Source organism: Gobio gobio, assembly GCF_949357685.1.
Source record: "Gobio gobio genome assembly, chromosome: 22".
In the NCBI taxonomy this organism is placed as follows: domain Eukaryota; kingdom Metazoa; phylum Chordata; class Actinopteri; order Cypriniformes; family Gobionidae; genus Gobio; species Gobio gobio.
In genome coordinates, this window is record NC_137118.1 from 31,842,742 (window position 1) to 31,859,621 (window position 16,880).

At 41.6% G+C, this 16,880-nt stretch overlaps 1 long non-coding RNA gene across 1 annotated transcript; it reads right to left on the bottom strand.

Annotated features, from left to right (window-relative positions):
* Positions 1-630: 630 nt before the first annotated feature.
* LOC307118713 lies at positions 631-3,480 on the bottom strand. The gene is made up of 4 exons (XR_013815566.1): positions 2,840-3,480; positions 2,666-2,725; positions 1,259-1,381; positions 631-1,165 (listed from the first exon to the last, which is right to left on the bottom strand). It is a non-coding gene; the product is annotated as an uncharacterized lncRNA (long non-coding RNA).
* Between the last annotated feature and the right edge of the window lie 13,400 nt (positions 3,481-16,880).

Below are 16,880 nucleotides of genomic sequence, written 5' to 3' on the forward strand. Positions count from 1 at the left end.
AAGAGCTAAGCCGTAAGGCGAAGCTCTCGATTTACCGGTCAATCTACGTTCCTACTCTCACCTATGGTCATGAGCTTTGGGTCATGACCGAAAGGACAAGATCCCGGATACAGGCGGCCGAAATGAGCTTTCTCCGCAGGGTGGCTGGGCGCTCCCTTAGAGATAGGGTGAGGAGCTCAGTCACTCGGGAGGAACTCGGAGTAGAGCCGCTGCTCCTCCACATCGAGAGGGGACAGCTGAGGTGGCTCGGGCATCTGTTCCGGATGCCTCCTGAACGCCTTCCCGGGAAGGTGTTTCGGGCATGTCCAACCGGGAGGAGGCCCCGGGGAAGACCGAGGACACGCTGGAGGGACTATGTCTCCCGGCTGGCCTTGGAACGCCTCGGTGTCCCCCCGGAAGAGCTAGAGGAAGTGTCTAGGGAGAGGGAAGTCTGGGCATCTCGGCTTAGACTGCTGCCCCCGCGACCCGGCCCCGGATAAGCGGAAGAAGATGGATGGATGGAATTAAACAATATAAAATGAGAACAATACATTTATAAGACAAAAAAAGTGTATATAAAATATATTAAAATACATATAAATATTCCAAGTAAACAATATAACCAAATAAAAAGAACAAAGAGCATTATAAACATACATTAAAATGAATGGGGGAAAAGATAAGTGAACAAAATGTTTCTAAAGGAAGGCGACGTAAAAGGAACAACAATACAAAACGTGGAGATCAAAAGCAACATGGACATCTAAAAAGGAACAAACATACAAAGTATACAATATAAAACGAGACAAAGAAATCTATAAATTAAAAAGTGTATATAAAATATATGTAAATGTTCTATATATGGGAACCAATAAAAGTATAAGTATATAAACATAGGAATAAAGAAAATATAAAATGGAACAATTGAATATTAAAATTATAATTATAAAATAATTGTGACCAACTCTAACACAATGTTGTTTGAGTTTTGAACATTTTTTCAAACTGGCATGATGGGCTGGTGATGTGACATGTAGTGTGGGTCAGTCTAGTCTGGTTTGTAGTAGCTAGCCTAACCAAGCCTTCCATCAACAACAGCATCATCTTCATCTTCATCAGGTCTATAGTTGCGGTCTTCCACAGGTTCTGTGTTGGTTTGTGCAACCCTGGACCTGGTCTCCAGCAACTGCAAAACATGACAGTAAATTAACCACTAAAACTCAGAGAGGAGTATAGTAACATTCTGGAGGGAAAAAGCTTAACCGGTTTCTTAACTTACCCGTCTCTTTCTCTGACGGTTCTGTGTGATGTTCTTCATAGTGTTTCTTTTCTGGGCCTTTTCAGACTGAGCCAAAGAATACTTCCTCAGCAAAGTCTCACAAAATAAAATACATCTTGAGACCTGCCAAATAATACATTAATAATATATAGTTAATGCCAATAAAAGTAAGTAAAACAATTCAATTAAAATGTATTTGTATAGCGCTTTTCACAATACATATTCAGGGTTTTTCCTCGGTCAAAAATGGTCTTCGGTGGTGGCTGACAGACATGGTCATCCATACACACACATACGCACGGTAAAAAAAAAATACCCTACCCACATGATCTGCAAGCGCAATACTGACAATAAATTTGAAATAAATTCAAAGAAAGTTTGTAACTTTTGCTTATCTTATTTTGATACCTTGATGTTTGTTTTTGTTCCTCATTTTTACACTATTTACTGATAATTGTTTTGGTAATCATATCAATATTAAAAAAATAGTATTAAAAAAAAATGAACAAATAGCCTAATTTTCTGCCATATACAATCAGCTAGCTAACAACAAATTTGTTCTGGGTTCACCTCACTCCAGTCTAAACTAAATGATTTTAGGCTATTTATTTTACTACACATTGTCCACATAAATAAGCTGAAAGACTGTTGATAATTAAAAATAATTCTTACCATCCACTCTTGCTAAAGTGGGTAAGCACACTTGTGTTCTCATTTCAGGTGTTGTTCTGAGTAAATGATTAAACTAATTCGTGAGTTCAGTGTTGGACAGATCAGTTCTAACCAGTCGTTAAAATGATTCGGTTCAAAGGAGTCATTAGGTGGCGAATCGGACATTAGCAGACGTGTTGTGTGTGAATCCCGTCTTTAGAAAATCGCGAAAGATTTGTCAAGACACAGAAAACACTTCATAACCGGATAGGATTTGTTTCCTGTTTATTTAAAGTATGCTTTATGTCAGCTGGTCAGAGAATCAGTCAATGTTTTTTGAGCGCATTTCACACCCAGCGGTAATTAAAGGAAGACGTCTGATAGCGCCACATGCAACATGGATTCGGTCTTCCGACCTTTTGATTTTGATTAACGTAATATGTGAAACATTAGAAAGCTAAGAATGCTTATTTTGAAGACAGAGAGCGTGCGAGCGGGGTAGGAGCTCACTGGTCGTTCTCTCTGTCACTCAGTTAACTCAAGTGCAGCAGTCCTCTACTACATCAATCATAAATCACAATAACTCAACAAATAAGGCTTTGGCGGGACAAAAATTTGTTTTGGCGGCCGGCAAAAAATGTTCAATGTAGGAAAAACCCTGATATTGTTTCAAAGCAACTTCACAGAAAATGCATGCGTCTACATTACAGAAAAAAACAGAGAACATTAAAATAATGACAACATTTTTAAGATTACCTTTTACACATTCAGGGTCAACATCTGTAAAAGTTCTTCAGGATCATGGATCCAAAACTTCTTGATCATGAGGGGGGAAGAAACATGCACACACACAAATGAATATTAATTTGTTTGATAAAACATTAATATTAATTATCAACTTACGGACATGGACTTGCAAAACATACTCACCAGGCCCATACAAAAACTTTACAGTAGATCCAAAATCCTGGTTTGCCTATAATTCTTCAGTCCAAGTATGGTGTTTTCCTGTCCTCTCTGCAGAACAAGTGTAAGTTACATGATCTCAGATTATTCATTCCAAAGCTCTGTTACATTTTATGACAAGCTTGATCTTAAAACTAGCTGACAGTAGGGATGGGCATTATGACCATATAATTATACATACATGAGAAATTATATTTTACAATAACGATATCACAATATATTTATTTTGATGGATATTTTATTAAAATGCTACAGAATAATACTGCTTTAAAAGTCTTCACTGTATGATATTCAATTAATTAATATCACATGATTCTTAAAGAAGCAGAAGGTCTTCTCTATTCTTTTGTTTTATTAAAATGATGACAAAGCTGCAGCCCCTTTAAGAACGGATGCACAGAATGACACGCATCCGGGTTTCCCCACGTTAACTTGAACTGTTTAACGTACTTAAGACATAACTGACTGTTTAAATCAAGTGAATACCTCACATGACAAGGTTTCTGAGATAATTGTGTGCATTTTACAGAAAGATAATTGATTTCGGGATCGCCTGCTGTCTGAGAGAGGCTTATTTTAACACATGCATGTCCCATTCATTATTCTACATTCATGCATGTTTCCTTGTCAAAATGTCAAAAAGTTTTAGTACAGTCAGTGCTGCGTTATATACGCTATATTCGCATTCCGCAATATAAAACGGTAATGTTAACGTTTACAGCAAAATCACTAACAATAGTCAGTATCATCAGATCGCCATAACACCCAGCCCTATCTTAACAATATTACAACAAAACACAGAAACAGAATATGTAAGTTAATCACGATTAGCATATGACTTTAATGCACTAACGTTATATATCTTGATAAGCAGTAGAAAAAATATAAAGGGGTTTACGTTACCTTCTGCCGTCTGCTGTCCGCCATTGGAAACTTAGTCTGTTCGTATTCATGTTTTTTCGTTCTCAGTCGACATCCCACAATCAAAATTCGTCCAAAATAAGATTTTAACAGGTTTAAAATGATCCATGCAATGCCATTAATGGACAGAAGAAGCCGTCCTGTTGAAGATTAGAAGCCGCGCGATCGCGTCGCGTCCCCGCGAGCCACGAGCAACGAGCAACTCCAACGGCAACGGGTGTATAATTCAAACTGAAGGCGCGCACTGTCATTGGTCAGATTTCTGGATGACGTTCAGATTGACCAATCACGCTCAAAAGAACACGGAAAGACAGCAAGTAGCCTTGCAAATATAGAAAAAAACTTGTTTAAAACAACAGTTAGAAAATGTGTATATTTATTTTTATTTGCTGTTATATTTAATGAATTGGTCAAATGTTGTTTTGTGGTGTGGGCAGAGGCCTGGAAGTTTCAACCTGTGCAGATTTGCAGTGCAGATTTGTACTCTTTAAAAACAATTATTGTTTGATATTTAGTTTGCTATATATTTTGTTATATTTGTATCCAGAATTGAATGTAAAACCAGTTTGAATGTAAAAATACACCTTCACTGTAAAACAGAAAATTAAAGTAAAATATCTTAATTTAAATAAGGAAAAATCTGTAAACTAATATTGTTTTCTCTAAAATGTTTAATGTAAATTTCTGTGAAGTTTTTTAACTTTATTTGACTTAAGATATTTGACTTATTTTACGGTTTTTGTTTTGCAGCTGTAGCTGCGTTTTTTTTTAGGTTTTTATTCTTACAGTGTAAATATAAAACTAATAAGATTTACTTTAAAATGACAAAGAATAATGTTAAATTGTTAGTATGGACATAAACATAAACCTTTAATATAATGAGCTTAATATTGTATTACAGTTGTTAATTTACAGATATTGTTTGTAATTTTGCATGAATTTGTTATTTATGAAAACAGAAAAATAATACAGTGATGTTCCTGTATAAAAAAAATGAGAATTACTGTAATTTGTCATTAATGATATAATCCTTAAAATAACAGTCAAGTTGTTTATTTAGATATTGTTTGTAATTTTACATTGTTTTAAACAAGAAATTCAAAAATTCAAAATTCAAAATTACAAGAAAATACTGTAAAAAACTGACGTTTTTTTCTGTAAAATTAGGATTATTTTTATTGGTTGCCTTATTTTTATTGGTAACCTTATTGGTTGCACCTACATCTATTGTGAGTGGTGGATTTCAAACCTCAAAACGCCCCTCTTTTGCAGCGTGTTAAAGTTAAGAATCTTGGAGTGACACTTTTTGTTAATAGTTGCAGAGCTGAAAGATCTGCTTGTGTTTCTGTGTTTCTTGAGCAAGTGAATCCCTGCTCTTTTTTATTCCATATTTTTATTTTGAGCATATCAGTTTTTGGTGTTTTTAAAACAAACTTTTTCATTTTCCACATTTCATCTCCTTTTTATTTAATTCTATTATTGCCTACAATTTGTAAAACTTTGCAAAAATTGTTTGGGGATAGTCTAAAATGTTTGGTTAATTATCCTTTGTTAATTCCATTACATTTCTTTGTTTATTTCATTACATATTCAGATTTTTTTGTGAACGTATATGTTCAGACAGGGTTTTTATTTTGTACTGTTTTTATAAAAAATATTTGATTTAGAGACTCTTTTCATGCAGTGGTTTTAAGGCCCTGACACCATTCTGATGGTTTGGCCCAGACCCAGGCAACGTGAACCAACCCCACAGTCGGCTTTAGTCATTGCTAGTTCAGTTTAGTGTTTCAGGGCCTTAAGAATTATTTTTTCTGTGTAAAAAGCTTGTTTGCTGTAGCCTACAGTAGACCAGAGATAATTCTCAATCCTGAAGTGCTCCCCTGCCCCCCTCCTTCTGAGAACAGCCAGCACAAGTGTCAGTCATTAACATATGAAAGGTCTTCTTCACACCTAACAGTCTTCAGTCCTAAATCAAATCAAATCAAATCACTTTATTTGTCACTCTACATATGCACAAGTGCAACAGTAGGTGAAATTCTTAGGTGCAGTTCCGAGCAACATGGTAGTCATGACATGACATGTACAACATTTAAAGCAGCATCAGATTACACTGATGCGCCCACAATTACTCACAGCACAGTAAACTCTACAATAAACAATAAATAATTTACACAATGTGAGTGTAGTTCTCACAGCTTTAAACAATATACACATACTTACAATATACATATACTTTAAACAATATACACTAAACATACACTAAACAATATACATTACGCTATAATAGTAATAATAATATACAATGTACAGTATAAAATATTATTCACAGATTGAAAAATTGAAATCCAAAGTGCAATAGATGCTGTATGATAAATAAATGTGTATATAATGTGTGTTTATCTACAGTGGGTTGTGCTGAGTGATATTCTGTCCAGTGTGTGTTATGATCCTAATGGGTCAAGAGTTAAGGAGTCTGATTGTTTGTGGGAAGAAGCTGTTCTGGAGTCGGCTGGTGCGTGATCTGATGCTGCGGTACCGTCTGCCTGATGGCAGCAGTGAGAGCAGCCCATGGTTCGGGTGGCTAGAGTCTCTGATGATCCTCTGAGCTCTCTTCACACATCGCCTGGCGTAAATGTCCTGGAGGGAGGGAAGCTCACCTCCGATGATGCAGCTGGCCGTGCGCACTACCCTTTGCAGGGCTTTGCGGCTGCGGGCGGTACTGTTGCCGTACCAGGTGGTGATGCAGCCAGTCAGCAGGCTCTCTATGGTGCAGGTGTAGAACCGTGTGAGGATGTGGCGGCTCATTCCAAACCTCCTCAGCCGTCGCAGGAAGAAAAGGCGCTGATGAGCCTTCTTCACAACGGCCTCGGTGTGGACGGACCATGAGAGTTCCTCTGTGATGTGGACACCGAGGAACTTGAAGCTGCTGACTCTCTCCACCGGTGCTCCATCGATGGTGATGGGGCGGTGTTCTCTCTCATTCCTCCTGAAGTCGACCACCAGCTCCTTGGTCTTGCTGACGTTGAGGGAGAGGTTGTGCTCCTGACACCACCGTGTCAGAGTGTGCACCTCCTCTCTGTAGGCCGTTTCATCATTGTCAGTGATGAGACCTACCACCGTCGTATCGTCAGCAAACTTGATGATGGTGTTGGAGCTGTGGGTTGCCACACAGTCATGTGTGTACAAAGAGTACAGGAGTGGGCTGAGAACACAGCCCTGAGGGGCTCCAGTGTTGAGAGTCAGTGGTGAGGAGATGTTACTGCCCATTCTGACCACCTGGCGTCTGTTTGACAGGAAGTCCAGGATCCAGCTGCATAACAAGCTGTTTAAGCCGAGAGCCCGGAGTTTAATGTCAAGTATGGAGGGCACAATGGTGTTGAATGCTGAGCTGTAGTCTACAGACAGCATTCTCACATATGTGTTCCTCTTTTCCAGGTGGGAGAGAGCAGTGTGAATTGTTGATGAAATGGCATCATCAGTGGAGCGGTTTTTGCGGTATGCAAACTGCAGTGGGTCCAGTGAGGGGGGGAGAACAGAGCAGATGTGGTTTCTGACTAGTTTCTCAAAGCATTTGCTGATGATGGGGGTCAGAGCAACAGGACGCCAGTCGTTTAAGCAGAGTGTTTTTGACTGCTTAGGTACAGGAACAATGGTGGACGTTTTGAAGCATGTGGGGACCACAGACAGGGAGAGGGACAGGTTAAAAATGTCCGTGAAAACTCCAGCCAGTTGGCGCGCGCACGCTCTGATGACGCGGCCGGGAATCCCGTCTGGACCCGCAGCTTTTCGGACGTTCACCCGCCGGAAGGATCGGGTTACATCCGCTTCAGATACGGAGAGTGCACTAACCTCTGTATCTTCAGCCGCGAGCTCTCTCTCCGTGAGGGCGGTGTTATTTCCCTCAAAGCGAGCATAAAAGGTGTTGAGCTCGTCCGGGAGAGAGGCAGCGGTGTTCACGGTGGAGTTTGTGTTCCCTTTATAGTCTGTGATGGTGTTAATTCCCCTCCACATGCTTCTGGAGTCGGTGGTGTTGAACTGTCCTTCAATCTTGTCCCTGTACTGGCGTTTTGCTGCTTTGATTGTTTTCCGGAGGGCATAACTTGCTTGTTTATGCTCCTCCGCATTACCAGAGTTAAAAGTGAAGGTCCGCGCATTGAGTGCCGCGCGAACATCCCCATTTATCCACGGCTTCTGGTTTGGGTACAGCCGAATTGTTTTGGTCGGAACAACGTCATCTACGCACTTCCTGATGAAACACGTTACGCTATCAGCGTAGACCTCGATGTCGTCATCAGAGGCCGACCGGAACATCTCCCAGTCCGCGTGATCAAAACAGTCCTGTAGCATAGAGTCCGATTGGTCTGACCAGCACTGGATGGTTCTGAGGGCGGGTGCTTCCTGTTTCAGTCTCTGCCTGTAAGCGGGCAAAAGTAGAATGGACGCGTGATCTGATTTGCCGAATGGTGGGCGAGGGAGGGACTTGTAACCCTCCTTGAAGGGGGAGTAGCAGTGGTCTAAAACACGGTTCCCTCGCGTGTTGAAGTACACCTAGCACACCCAGCAGTGTTTCAGCTGTATATGTCCGTGAAATTTCACGGATTCCTGTATACGTCCGCATACGTAAGGTTTCCGGGTTTTTCTGGAAATATACTGTTCCGTGTTACTCTGATCCGCTTTTTCCCACATACATCCGGTAAACATCAAATTACACAGGAGTATACCATGCCCGGATAGTGCCGGATTTCAGTGTTTTCATGCAGTGGGTGGTCCGGCCGCGGCGGGACTTAACCGTCGTTTCTCGCCTCTTGCTAGGAGGACTTTGGAGGCTCGGGCTTCAGCGTGATCCTAGGCCGGGGGCCCCGAGGTGGAGGCGGCTTACCACGGCTGGAAGAGCGCGATCTGGGGCGGCCGCTCGGTCTTCTCTGAGACGAAGGGGGCCGCGCTGCGCGGAGCTCGTTGCTGGCTGGTCACGAGGACGGCGAGCAGCGGAGCTATTGCTAGCGCCGGGGCGTCGAGGCAGGAAAAGGTTCATGGCCTGCGTCGTTTTCTGCACTTCGGAGAAACGGTCGACGATCCCCTTGACCGCTGGTCCGAAAAGCCCAGACGGAGAGAGCGGGGCGTTTAGGAAGGCCGCGCGCTCTGTTTCTCGCATGTCCGCGAGCGTGAGCCAGAGGTGGCGCTCAGCTACCGTGAGGGAGGCCATAGAGCGTCCGAGGGCCTGTGCTGCGGTCTTGGTGGCGCGAAGGGAGAGATCCGTCGCGCTTCGCAAATCCGTGATTAACTCAGCGTCACAGCATTTCTCGTCCATGTCGCGGAGGAGATTAGCTTGGAGGATTTGCAGCACGGCCATAGAGTGCAGAGCGGACGCAGCTTGACCGGAGGCAGCGAAAGCGCGGCCGATCAGCGATGACGTCACTCTGCAGGCCTTAGACGGGAGGGCAGCCTTTGAGCGCCAACCAGAAGGCGGGCAAAGGTGCGCTGCGACCGCCTCTTCCACCGGAGGGATAGCGTTGTAGCCTTTCTCGGCCGCGCCGTCAACTTGTGAGAGCGTCGAAGAAGCCTGAGACGAGACCCTCGCGGAGAATGGCGCATTCCAGGACTTTGCGAGCTCCTCGTGAAGCTCCGGCAAAAAGGGTGCAGTCCTGGAGGTGGGCGCACGGCGGCGACTGTTTAGGAAGCATCCGTCAAGTCGGTTCGGCGCTGCCACCTTGGGCGGGGCCCATTCGAGGCCTAGCTGCTCGACAGCCCGGGTGAGAAGGCGCAAGAGTTCGGCGTCCTCACCCGCTCGAGAGCGTCCGGAGCCCCGGACTGAAGAGGATGCGGAAGACCAGTCCTCGCTGTCGGAAGCCATGATGGAGCAGCTGTCGGCGCGTTCTGCGGCCGCATCCGCCTCATCCCCGGAGGCGGCAACAGAAATGGCGGCCTGGGGTGGGGGCGGGGAAGGCGAGAGTGAAGCGGGCGGGAAAGGTTCCGGCGAGCTTCTCTCTGCGAGCTCCGGAGTCCGCTGCGAGCGGCGCTTCTTCTTGCGCGGCGTGGCAGGGACTGGAGGGATATCATCTTCGAACAGGACGAGTCGAGCCCGCAGGGTCGACATCGTCAGTTCTTCGCACTCTTGGCATCCGCCAGCGTGGAGTGCGGCGGCGGCGTGATCACGGCCCAGGCAGAGAGCGCAGATCACATGGCGGTCCCCGGAGCTGAGCTGCGCGTGACACGAGCCGCAGGTGGAACGAGACATTTGTATCAACGCTCGGCTCTTTTTGTGAAAAGTGTGACGCAGCGGCGACAACACTTTGAGCGTAAAAGGATATGGGGCTGCCGGATAGCAGAGCAGGCACGGACGGCTGAAGGTGGCGCGATGCTGCCGGCTTCCTCAGGCGCTGTCCTCTGCTTGCTTGTCTGCGCGGTCACGGCGGCGGGTTCCAGATCCAGCGATGCGAAGGGCTTCGCTGAAGAAAAGAAAATCGAATATGCAGCCCGTGAGCCCTGCTTATATACACGTGGCCACGCCCCACCTGTAGGCAAATGAAGCCAGGTGGGCGCGAAGCGCCCTCATTGGTCGCCACGTCACGCGGGCTCACCGATAGGCTGCTGCAGTTGCCAGCAGAGCAGCCAATAGCACGCTGGAATAGCCTGCTATGGTCTGCCAGGCTGCCGCACTGCGTTGACAATGTTACAAAATTAAGGATAATTTTGGGTTTTTCAGAAATCTCGAAGAAAGAATACTTTCCCGTAGCGTAAGGAACTTACGCAATACGAGAGAACCTCTCGTAAGAGAACAGGATCCAACTATTAAGATGTTTGCAAATGACTTACAGAACCCTGATAAATCATGTACAGGGTAGAATTTGAAAAGTCTGTCATCATTTACTGACCTTTATATTGTTCCAAACCTGTATGATGTTCTATGTTTTTTGTTTGTTTGTTTTTTTTAGTTTTTTGTCACTGTCATCCTGTACGAAAAATAATGGCCAGGGTTTCCCATGTAAGATTCTGTCTTTTTTTTTTTTTACAGGTTTGGAATGATTTGAGAGAGAGAGTAAATGGTAACACAACTTATTATTTTGGGGTGAACTATTCCTTTAAGCAAGTGTTCAATTTATGCAACTGAACTAACATCAAATGACTGACTGCAATCAATAACTATGACCATAATGCATCAGCTGAGGTTTCTCTATTCGGGCATGCAATTCCATGGTCATACACAGAGTGGAAGAAAATTTAATATTTGCTGATAAATGAGCAAATAGATAGGAATGAGATTACATGACTACAATATGGACTATAGTATCTGTGTGTGCTCGCATATATATATATATATATATATATATATATATATATATATATATATATATATATATATATATATATATATATATATATATATATATATATATATATATATATATATATATATATATATAAATAGGGCTGTTTTGGTAGCAAAAGGGGGACCAACACAATATTAGGAAGGTAATAATAAAAATACATTTTATTTGTAACGCACTTTATATTAAACAAAATCTCAAAGTGCTACAGATTTAAAACAATCAAATAAATATAAATAAAACTGAAAAATTAAGAAGTAACAAATCAATCAAAAGCTCTGCTAAAAAGGTGGGTCATAATGTTATGCCTGACCAGTGTGTGTGTGTGTGTGTGTATATATATATATATATACACACACACACACACAATATTGTATATATTGGCAAAAGTATTGGGACACCCCTCCAAATCAGTGTTTCAATCACTTCCATGGCCACAGGTGTATAAAATCAAGCACCTAGGCATGTTTGGGTTTGGTGGTTGCCAGGAGAATGGTACTTGCCTGACTGCATTGTGTCAAGTGTAAAGTTTGATGTAGGGCTGATTATGTTGTGAGGTTGTTTTTTCAGGGGTTGGGCTTGGCCCCTTAGTTCCAGTGAAACTCTTAATGCTTCAGCATACCAAGACAGTTTGGACAGTTTCATGCTCCCAACTTTGTGGGAACAATTTGTGGATTCCAACATGACTGCGCACCAGTGCACAAAGCAAGGTACAAGACATGAATGAGCGAGTTTGGTGAGGAGGAACTTGACTGGCCTGCACAGAGTCCTGACCTCAACCCGATAGAACACCTTTGGGATCAATTAGAGCGGAGACTGCGAGCCAGGTCTTTTCGTCCAACATCAGTGCATGACCTCACAAATATGCTTCTAGAAGAATGGTCAAAAATTCCCATAAACACACTCCTAAACCTTGTGGAAAACTTTCCCAGAAGAGTTGACTCTGTAATAGCTGCAAAGGGTGGGCCACCTTCATATCAAACCCTACGTATTAAGAATGGGATGCCATTAAAGTTAATGTGTATGTAAAGGCAGGTGTCCCAAATCTTTTGGCAATATAGTGTATATATATATACAGTATATATATATATATATATATATATATATATATATATATATATATATATATATATATATATATATATATATATATATTAGTGCTGTCAGTTAAACGCGTTATTAACGACGTTAACGCAAACCTATTTTAACGGCGTCAATTTTTTTATCGCGAGATTAACGTTCTTTTTGGTCTAACAAACTTTGTAGTTTTTTCACATGCTGTTGCAACAACTAGTAACGTTAGAAAAACTACAACACCACTCCGGATGTAGCTAGACCGGAAACAAAACATCAGGCACGCTGCGGCTGCCCGCACTCGTTTGGGCCATTAAAAGAGTAGACGTGGATGGCAAGCGTGAGACGCCGAAATGAGAAACGTATTATGCCATGGTTTAACTCAGGGGTCTTCAACTAAAAGTGCTTGTCTTGAGCGCTGCTTTCTGCTCTGATGGTGCTTTCACACCAGACGCGAATGAAGCGTTTTGCGCGAGTGATTTAAGTCAATGCAAAGACGCAAATAGACATTCTGCGGCGCGGATTAAGCGGCGTGCATGTCGCGTCATTCGCGTCCGGTGTGAACGCACCATCAGTCTCTTCTTCACTGCATGCTTGACCGCGCGTCTGGGTCTGAACGTAGTAACTGAGCATTGCAACGTTAACTGTTTCATTACGTCAAAAGGCTTCGCGGTCCGGATTCGGACCGGAGTCCACTAGTTGGCGACCCCTGGTTTAACTGCACTATAGGCGGAGTCCTAGTTTACCTTGCATGTGCACTTTGTAATTTTATTTTGTATCACCCTGTTTTGATCCCTTAGAAAGGGCTGTTGAAGGGGCTGTTTGTGCAACAAAGTATTTGTTTCACCCTTTTATTGATGGGCAGTGTTACATTGTGTGAGATTATTTGCTCCAAGTGAGAATGTTGGTGTGAAATCGAACACTAAAGTATGCCAATGTTGTTTTCAATAAAACAAACATTTGAACAAAGCAAGCCGATCCACTTTTCTATGTTGATAAGAGCATTAAAATAAGAAAAAATAATGGGACAAAAAGAAATCAAGGGACATTTAGAATAAATAAAAATGTGCGATTAATTGTGATTAATTGTGAGTTAACTATGACATTAATGCGATTAATCGCGATTAAATATTTTAATCGTTTGACAGCACTAATATATATATATATATATATATATATATATATATATATATATATATATGCACATACAACTTAATAAAAAAACTATACAATTTTATAATATTATTGCAATTTTATACAATGTTACTAAGCTGTTTTCTATTTTAATATATTTTAAAATGTATTTTATTCCTGTGATGACAGGAGTTTAATTTTCAGCACCCATTAATCCAGTCTTTAGTGTCACATGATCCTTCAGAAATATATACACACAAACACATTTTATAATAATTATCAAAAAATAATATATCCACCCTACAAAATAAATGTCAAAAACAATTATTACAAGAAAAAGCAGTAATAGGATATTATGACCTGCAGAGGTGCTAAATATTAACACGTTCATTACACTTTCTTTGACCTTATTTTTCATCTTATTTTAGCAGTGACTCAGTGATAATGGCTGATAAAGCAGTTTTAATCTCATCCCCATGTGCATAATAAAGTCGTCATTACTCTCCTCATTAGAGTCATTATTTTAATGAATGAGCCAAACTGACTAATTGATGGGTCTCAGGGCCATTAAACTTTAATCAAGCTACATTTTTACCAGCAAAGTGGGACGGTGTTAGCTTAGATTTGATAAGGTTTCAGCATTGTTTGATAAGGTCTATCTATCTATCTATCTATCTATCTATCTATCTATCTATCTATCTATCTATCTATCTATCTATCTATCTATCTATCTATCTATCTATCTATCTATCTATCTATCTATTAGGGGTGGCACGGTACATGGAAAAACACCGAACCGTTCGGTTCGGAGTGTGTGCGTCGCACGGTTCGATGCATGCACAATGTATCTTCGTGCCCGTATGTTACCTCAGACAGTGGGTGTCCTTTTCGCGCGAAATAAGAGAGGGGTGTGTGTGTGTGTGTGGAAATACAGTAAAGTAAAAGTGGAGTGCTGCAGGTCAGGTCACGTGTAGAAATGCAAGTGGGAGAGATAAGGAAGGCTGCCCGGAGTTGGAGGATGCGCCAGCGTCGTATAGCAGGCAGGGCAGATGCAGTGCGGAGAGTGGTAGCCGCGCGCGCCCGTTGTGCATACACACACTGGCAGTGTTTGTCTCGCGCAGCTGAACCGCGGCTCGTGTATTGCAAATACAGACAAATATTGTCCATTCTGTCACATTTTCTGGTGTTCTCCTCCAACCCCTGTCTGTCTCATGCTTTGATTTATGATGGGTAGCATATATCTGCTGCAAATGCAACCGTGTTCCCCTCTGTCTCATACACACATGCATATATAACATGTTGTATATAAGTAGTTCACATGATAAATGTAACATTTAAAAGTTAAGATATGCTTCTAGTTTGAATAATTTAAACATGCCTTTGAAGTTTGGGCAAAAACTTCTGGCAGTGTTGGGTTTTTTCGTGTATTTTTTCTTTTCACAGCGCTGGATGTCATATGGTGATTGTGAAACACACAGAACACTTCGTGGTGAAATGTGTTAATCAGGTCAGCTGAATTAAAGCCACAGTGCATTGTTCTGATCAAAATTGATATGATTAACATGAAAAATGTTACGCCAATGTGTCGGACTCGGTAGACAGCCAGTTAGGAAACAACTTGATATAACAATTTTTTTAATACTGTATCCTAAATTGTGGATGATTAAGCTATATATATCATATGCTGAAGTAAATTTCTGGAGTGTTAACGATAAAAAACAACAACAACAAGAACCGTACAGAACCGAAAACCGTGACCCTAAAACCCTAAAATCTATCTATCTATCTATCTATCTATCTATCTATCTATCTATCTATCTATCTATCTATCTATCTATCTATCTATCTATCTATCTATCTATCTATCTATCTATCTATCTACTTTTAAAAAAACAACAACGAGCCGCTGCTCATACACTGAACACAATTATAAACGCAACACTTTTGTTTTTGCCCCCATTTTTCATGAGCTGAACTCAAAGATCTCAACTCAAATACTTTTTCTATGACCTTTTTCAAAAAAAGTCAATATCTGGTGCAACCACCATTTGCCTCACGCAGTGCAACACATCTCCTTCGCATAGAGTTGATCAGGTTGTTGATTGTGGCCTGTGGAATGTTGGTCCACTCCTCTTCAATGGCTGTGCGAAGTTGCTGGATATTCGCAGGAACTGGAACAAGCTGTCGTATATGCCGATCCAGAGCATCCCAAACATGCTCAATGGTTGACATGTCTGGTGAGTATGCTAGCCATGCAAGAACTGGGATTTTTTCAGCTTCCAGGAATTGTGTACAGATCCTTGCAACAGGGGGTCGTGCATTATCATGCTGCAACATGAGGTGATGGTCGTGGATGAATGGCACAACAATACTCGTCACGGTATCTCTGTGCATTTAAAATGCCATCAATAAAATGCACCTGTGTTTGTTGTCCATAACATATGCCTGCCCATACTATAACCCCACCGCCAACATGGGCCACTCGATCCACAACGGTGACATCAGCAAACCGCTCACCCACACGACGCCATGCACGCTGTCTGCCCTCTGCCTTGTACAGTGAAAACCGGGATTCATCCGTGAAGAGAACACCTCTCCAAAGTGCCAGTGTAATTATTTCACTTTTGGGCCCAAACAAGGGACGCCAATTATGTAGTGATTTTACCTTCGTCCATCCAAGGACATTAAGTAAGGTAGTGATTGGTACTCACGTCACCGCTGACGTTGTGATTTTTGGATCACACGTCACTTAAGGTGTGGTTATGAGTACATCATATGACCACCTTCCCCCTCTCTTAGTTTGGGACACTAGTCAAGGTCTTTTACCTTGGCTCTATGAGAACACTCCAAACAGGAGGCTGTTCAATCATTTTAGATTGAATGTAAAGTGGGGAGAGTTGGTCAGCTGATTTATCTGAAAGATTGGTGAGATTTCTAACTTGTAGAGCCTTTTCTGTATTATCAGCACAAGTAAGACACAATTGTAATAAAATAGATTTGTATTAACAAAAGATAAACAAGAATAACTAACACAACTAATAAATTAATACAATGAATGATAAAGGAATAAAGTGCATAAGATACATAAAATACATGTGATTAAGTTGAGTGTGGCTATGGAAGAGTTGCGTTATCTTATGGAAAGATAAACTGTTGTTAGTCGGGGAGCCAAAGTCTAAAAAATGGGTTGAACCTGACATGGTCTGCCATACTTTTTATTTGTGTTTTTTCTGTTAACATTGACCCTAAGAACCAATAATTGGAGGGTCTGCTCTGCCGGAAATATCTCGAAAATATTTTGTGGCCATTTTATTGTATGCACCCTTTATTTTTTATCAGAAAAATGTGAAAAAATTATTTTTTTCCTCAAATCCTCAGTGGGTTGGGTAGGCTGTTAATAAATGTATTCCAGATACACAGAACACATGTGCTGACAACATCCATGGAAAAACTAACGTTTAAAACACATTTCTAGATGATTTTGCATCAATTTAATGCAAAAAATAGGCGTTTTCTAACTTTTTTTCCAGTATTTTCATCTTTACTTCATT